The sequence below is a fragment of the Poromitra crassiceps genome (genome assembly GCF_964638095.1).
Source record: "Poromitra crassiceps genome assembly, chromosome: 11".
NCBI classification, from domain to species: domain Eukaryota; kingdom Metazoa; phylum Chordata; class Actinopteri; order Beryciformes; family Melamphaidae; genus Poromitra; species Poromitra crassiceps.
The window spans coordinates 18,683,272-18,690,265 of NC_139643.1; the positions used below are offsets into that span (position 1 = coordinate 18,683,272).

Below are 6,994 nucleotides of genomic sequence, written 5' to 3' on the forward strand. Positions count from 1 at the left end.
CAACATCTGACCGATACCGATATGACCGATATGTTAAAAAATGACTAACATCGGCCGATACCGATATGATTGCCGATATATCGTGCATCCCTAGCTCAGTTTATCAAAAATAACTCTTATTTACAATTTAGATTTTCGTTTTGGAGATTTCCCTCCCCTGACAGAAGCCGGCTCTGAGCCATTAAGCCAGCGTGCCTCTGCAAGCTGAACGGGGGCGAGCTGCGCAGACTGTAACAAAACTGCCCTCTGAACACGTGTGAGCATCATGTGCCATGTTGCGGTCTGAGCGAGGGGACTATTTTCTCTGCGGTTCTTAAATCATCTCCAAGGTTATAAAAACGAAATTTTGATTGCAAAACACATGAAAATATAAATCAATTGTCTTGTTTTGTTGGCAAGTGACCATGGTTTAAGCGGCTTAATGCATTTCGAAGTGTCCATTATCACTTTTTAAGGGACTTCGCGGAAGCAACCGGTCCGAGGCGCCGCTTCTCACATCGTCCCTTAAAAAGTGATAATGGGCACCTCGTCGTGCATTAACCCTTACTTAATTTACCACTATCTCTTGTATGGATACTACGGAAATATTGCATGGGCAAGTACATTTGCCTCTAATCTTTGCAGTATTCTCATCATGCAAAAAAGTTTGTCAGCTTGGCAACATTCTTGAATAGATCAGAAGCATCGGCTGCTCTTTTACAATACAATATATCAATACACTCCAGGTATACCCCTTTGTCTCTAAATGTGTATACTCACCTGTCTCTCTCCCTGCATCATGTAGGTCATACTTCCTGTCTCTCTCTGCATCATGTAGGTCATACTTCCTGTCTCTCTCCCTGCATCATGTAGGTCATACTTCCTGTCTCCCTGCATCATGTAGGTCATACTTCCTGTCTCTCTCTCTGCATCATGTAGGTCATACTTCCTGTCTCTCTCTCTGCATCATGTAGGTCATACTTCCTGTCTCTCTCTCTGCATCATGTAGGTCATACTTCCTGTCTCTCTCTCTGCATCATGTAGGTCATACTTCCTGTCTCTCCCTGCATCATGTAGGTCATACTTCCTGTCTCTCTCCCTGCATCATGTAGGTCATACTTCCTGTCTCTCTCTGCATCATGTAGGTCATACTTCCTGTCTCTCTCCCTGCATCATGTAGGTCATACTTCCTGTCTCTCTCTCTGCATCATGTAGGTCATACTTCCTGTCTCTCTCTCTGCATCATGTAGGTCATACTTCCTGTCTCTCTCTCTGCATCATGTAGGTCATACTTCCTGTCTCTCTCTCTGCATCATGTAGGTCATACTTCCTGTCTCTCTCCCTGCATCATGTAGGTCATACTTCCTGTCTCTCTCTGCATCATGTAGGTCATACTTCCTGTCTCTCTCTCTGCATCATGTAGGTCATACTTCCTGTCTCTCTCTGCATCATGTAGGTCATACTTCCTGTCTCTCTCTCTGCATCATGTAGGTCATACTTCCTGTCTCTCTCCCTGCATCATGTAGGTCATACTTCCTGTCTCTCCCTGCATCATGTAGGTCATACTTCCTGTCTCTCTCCCTGCATCATGTAGGTCATACTTCCTGTCTCTCTCTGCATCATGTAGGTCATACTTCCTGTCTCTCTCCCTGCATCATGTAGGTCATACTTCCTGTCTCTCTCCCTGCATCATGTAGGTCATACTTCCTGTCTCTCTCTCTGCATCATGTAGGTCATACTTCCTGTCTCTCTCTCTGCATCATGTAGGTCATACTTCCTGTCTCTCTCTCTGCATCATGTAGGTCATACTTCCTGTCTCTCTCTGCATCATGTAGGTCATACTTCCTGTCTCTCTCCCTGCATCATGTAGGTCATACTTCCTGTCTCTCTCTGCATCATGTAGGTCATACTTCCTGTCTCTCTCTCTGCATCATGTAGGTCATACTTCCTGTCTCTCTCTGCATCATGTAGGTCATACTTCCTGTCTCTCTCCCTGCATCATGTAGGTCATACTTCCTGTCTCTCTCTCTGCATCATGTAGGTCATACTTCCTGTCTCTCTCTGCATCATGTAGGTCATACTTCCTGTCTCTCTCTCTGCATCATGTAGGTCATACTTCCTGTCTCTCTCTCTGCATCATGTAGGTCATACTTCCTGTCTCTCTCTGCATCATGTAGGTCATACTTCCTGTCTCCCTGCATCATGTAGGTCATACTTCCTGTCTCTCTCTCTGCATCATGTAGGTCATACTTCCTGTCTCTCTCTCTGCATCATGTAGGTCATACTTCCTGTCTCTCTCTGCATCATGTAGGTCATACTTCCTGTCTCTCTCCCTGCATCATGTAGGTCATACTTCCTGTCTCTCTCTGCATCATGTAGGTCATACTTCCTGTCTCTCTCTCTGCATCATGTAGGTCATACTTCCTGTCTCTCTCTGCATCATGTAGGTCATACTTCCTGTCTCTCTCCCTGCATCATGTAGGTCATACTTCCTGTCTCTCTCTCTGCATCATGTAGGTCATACTTCCTGTCTCTCTCTGCATCATGTAGGTCATACTTCCTGTCTCTCTCTCTGCATCATGTAGGTCATACTTCCTGTCTCTCTCTCTGCATCATGTAGGTCATACTTCCTGTCTCTCTCTGCATCATGTAGGTCATACTTCCTGTCTCCCTGCATCATGTAGGTCATACTTCCTGTCTCTCTCTCTGCATCATGTAGGTCATACTTCCTGTCTCTCTCTGCATCATGTAGGTCATACTTCCTGTCTCTCTCTCTGCATCATGTAGGTCATACTTCCTGTCTCTCTGCATCATGTAGGTCATACTTCCTGTCTCTCTCCCTGCATCATGTAGGTCATACTTCCTGTCTCTCTCTGCATCATGTAGGTCATACTTCCTGTCTCTCTCTCTGCATCATGTAGGTCATACTTCCTGTCTCTCTCTGCATCATGTAGGTCATACTTCCTGTCTCTCTCTCTGCATCATGTAGGTCATACTTCCTGTCTCTCTCCCTGCATCATGTAGGTCATACTTCCTGTCTCTCCCTGCATCATGTAGGTCATACTTCCTGTCTCTCTCCCTGCATCATGTAGGTCATACTTCCTGTCTCTCTCTGCATCATGTAGGTCATACTTCCTGTCTCTCTCCCTGCATCATGTAGGTCATACTTCCTGTCTCTCTCCCTGCATCATGTAGGTCATACTTCCTGTCTCTCTCTGCATCATGTAGGTCATACTTCCTGTCTCTCTCCCTGCATCATGTAGGTCATACTTCCTGTCTCTCTCTCTGCATCATGTAGGTCATACTTCCTGTCTCTCTCTCTGCATCATGTAGGTCATACTTCCTGTCTCTCTCTCTGCATCATGTAGGTCATACTTCCTGTCTCTCTCTGCATCATGTAGGTCATACTTCCTGTCTCTCTCCCTGCATCATGTAGGTCATACTTCCTGTCTCTCTGCCTGCATCATGTAGGTCATACTTCCTGTCTCTCTCTCTGCATCATGTAGGTCATACTTCCTGTCTCTCTCTCTGCATCATGTAGGTCATACTTCCTGTCTCTCTCCCTGCATCATGTAGGTCATACTTCCTGTCTCTCTCTGCATCATGTAGGTCATACTTCCTGTCTCTCTCCCTGCATCATGTAGGTCATACTTCCTGTCTCTCTCTGCATCATGTAGGTCATACTTCCTGTCTCTCTCCCTGCATCATGTAGGTCATACTTCCTGTCTCTCTCTCTGCATCATGTAGGTCATACTTCCTGTCTCTCTCCCTGCATCATGTAGGTCATACTTCCTGTCTCTCTCTCTGCATCATGTAGGTCATACTTCCTGTCTCTCTCTCTGCATCATGTAGGTCATACTTCCTGTCTCTCTCTCTGCATCATGTAGGTCATACTTCCTGTCTCTCTCTCTGCATCATGTAGGTCATACTTCCTGTCTCTCTCTGCATCATGTAGGTCATACTTCCTGTCTCTCTCTGCATCATGTAGGTCATACTTCCTGTCTCTCTCTGCATCATGTAGGTCATACTTCCTGTCTCTCTCCCTGCATCATGTAGGTCATACTTCCTGTCTCTCTCTCTGCATCATGTAGGTCATACTTCCTGTCTCTCTCTCTGCATCATGTAGGTCATACTTCCTGTCTCTCTCTCTGCATCATGTAGGTCATACTTCCTGTCTCTCTCCCTGCATCATGTAGGTCATACTTCCTGTCTCTCTCCCTGCATCATGTAGGTCATACTTCCTGTCTCTCTCTGCATCATGTAGGTCATACTTCCTGTCTCTCCCTGCATCATGTAGGTCATACTTCCTGTCTCTCCCTGCATCATGTAGGTCATACTTCCTGTCTCTCTCTGCATCATGTAGGTCATACTTCCTGTCTCTCTCTGCATCATGTAGGTCATACTTCCTGTCTCTCTCTGCATCATGTAGGTCATACTTCCTGTCTCTCTCCCTGCATCATGTAGGTCATACTTCCTGTCTCCCTGCATCATGTAGGTCATACTTCCTGTCTCTCTCTCTGCATCATGTAGGTCATACTTCCTGTCTCTCTCCCTACATCATGTAGGTCATACTTCCTGTCTCTCTCCCTGCATCATGTAGGTCATACTTCCTGTCTCTCTCCCTGCATCATGTAATAATAAATAATCTACTTTGATTAGCAAATAAATGTAGAAAAGGTAAATGTATAGAAATGAGTGAGAAAGACACAAGCTGCTGCCTGGGGCAGCGCGTCTCAAACCACATGACGACGAGTCGACCTATCCTGGTGGGTGTGCACCTGGTGGGTGTGCACCTGGTGGGTTGCACCTGGTGGGTGTGCACCTGGTGGGTGTGCACTGGTGGGTGTGCACCTGGTGGGTTGCACCTGGTGGGTGTGCACCTGGTGGGTGTAATGTCGACGAGTCTTCCTGGGTTGTGGTTATTCCCGCGGTCACAAAGCAGTCTCCCTCTTTGGGTTAAACATTGAAGTTCCTCTCTCGATGTAGCAAAACCTGTCTGTGGCAAATTACTTCAGTGAAACGGTAATACTTTCACGAATTTTACCACGGCTTATCATTAAACCAGCGTTTAATCCCTAGGTGCGCGCATCGTATGGACTAGTACAGTGGTTCTCAAACTGTTTTGGCTTCAGTACCCCCTTTCCCTGATTTCTGAATCCAAGTAGCCTACCCCCTTTACCTGACTACAACATTTTGCTTAGAAGACTATAGCATAATGATGCAGTAAATGAATGATAACCCACCTTTTGAAGAATATAACTTTCCAAAATAAGAAATGGAGTGAAAGAGTTGCAATTAGTGCCTCCTGAGCAGAATTATTTTAATGTTTCATTTATTTTCATGATTTATTCTTACTTATTTTTTTACTCGTTTTCCTCTTTCTCTCAAGTACCCCCTGTAGTATCTCCACGGCCCCAGTTTGGAGACTACTACAGGGTATCCGTGGGGTCTTGAAAAGTATTAAAAGTTTGATCAATCAATTTAGGGAAAATTAAGACCCTTAAAATGTCTTAAAAAGTCTTAATTGCCATTTGAGAGGTAGTAAATGTTGTAGCTCTTGTGCTGATGGTGTTAAATGAGCATAATGATATTGTCCTATATCGATCGCAGACCGCTGAATTGAATCGATATCGTATCGTGGCCGACTTTGTGATATCGGAAAATATCGTATCGTCGTCCAAAGAATCGATATAATATTGTATCGTGATGAAACTTGTGATTTACACGCCTATCGTTGATGTGACGAAAGTGGCGTTGAGGTCTTGAAAAAGGTCTCAAAAGGTATTGAATTTAACTTCAACATCCCTATACGGGAGTGAGGAGAACCTCTGCAGTATCGGGTTCGGTCAGTAACGACGTGAGAACGGTTGAGCTGGCTGAAGTCTGCTGATGTTTCTCTCTCATGTTTTTTGAGGTCTTGTTTTCCTTGTGATTTGATCTCTTATCTCTTCTTTCATTCCACAGATGAAGTGTTGCTTCCCCCACCGTGGAGCGGACATGAAGGACAGTAAATACGTCAGTGTTTCTCAGCTGGCGGCTCGGGACCCAAAGGTGGGTCGCAAGAGGCTCGGACAGGGGTTCAGACCAAAAGAGTTTAGGTAGAGCATGTCTTTCTGTGTTCAGTCACGTTTGAGGGTCGAGGAGAAATCTTTGGGTCCTGATGCAAAAAAACACATTTGAGAAGCACTGGTGTATGGAAGCCAAGAACAAGACAAAGACAGTTGTGGCTGTTGGACTGTGGGGACCAAGCAGACAAACTGACCTGCAGGACGACTAAAACAAAACACCTTTCGCCAAATTAAACACCATCTGCAAGGGGAGAGTCAGCAGTCTGCAAACACGGCAAGGCTTTTATTTTGGTGAAAATGACCGGACTTTTATTTTGGCCTTTTGTGTAACTTTTCTTACAAAATGGATGTTTTACGGTAAACCTTGATACTTTGTATAAAGAAAAAGAAAAACAAACCAATACATTTCTAAGAGGTGAGACCTCGTCGTTTTCTCGTAGAATAAACAACTTTTTCAAAAGAAAGGAGGAACCAACCTTCATTTTCTCCAGGGAAAACTATGAATCCCCGAATCCAATATCTAAAGCGTTTTTTGGTGTTGTGAGAGAAATGGTTTTTAAAACTGTTTTTGGTGAATAGGTGACTTATTAAATCAGTGCCATTCTGTTTCTAGTTTTTGTTTCAAATCCAAAAAAGAAAATAAGTGCTGGAGTCAATTTACGCTCTGACGTTTTTACTTTTTTTTTTTATCCTAACAAAATATAATGGGGATAAAATCCATTGTACTATTATGCTATTATCTTTTTTTTTTTTTTTTACATGGTGATAATTTCTGTTCGCAGGTGTTTGGGTCCATTCAATTTCAATGGCATCAATTCAGTCAATCAGTAGGCTATGTGAGTTTACCTCTGTATCCTATATTTACAAAAATCACCCAATCACAGAAGGATGTTCGATAAGCTTATCAGTCCAGGTGTAGTTTTTCAGACTGGAATATTGCTAAATAT

General features: G+C 44.1%; 1 protein-coding gene across 1 annotated transcript in view; it reads left to right on the plus strand.

Moving 5' to 3' along the window:
• Positions 1-6,511, plus strand: part of LOC310784675 (zinc fingers and homeoboxes protein 1-like) — a 36,588-nt gene extending 30,077 nt beyond the window's left edge. The window contains exon 14 of the mRNA XM_083645700.1: positions 5,944-6,511. The gene's annotated coding sequence lies outside the window, so the exon portion shown is untranslated. The remainder of the gene's footprint in view (positions 1-5,943) is intronic.
• Positions 6,512-6,994: the final 483 nt, after the last annotated feature.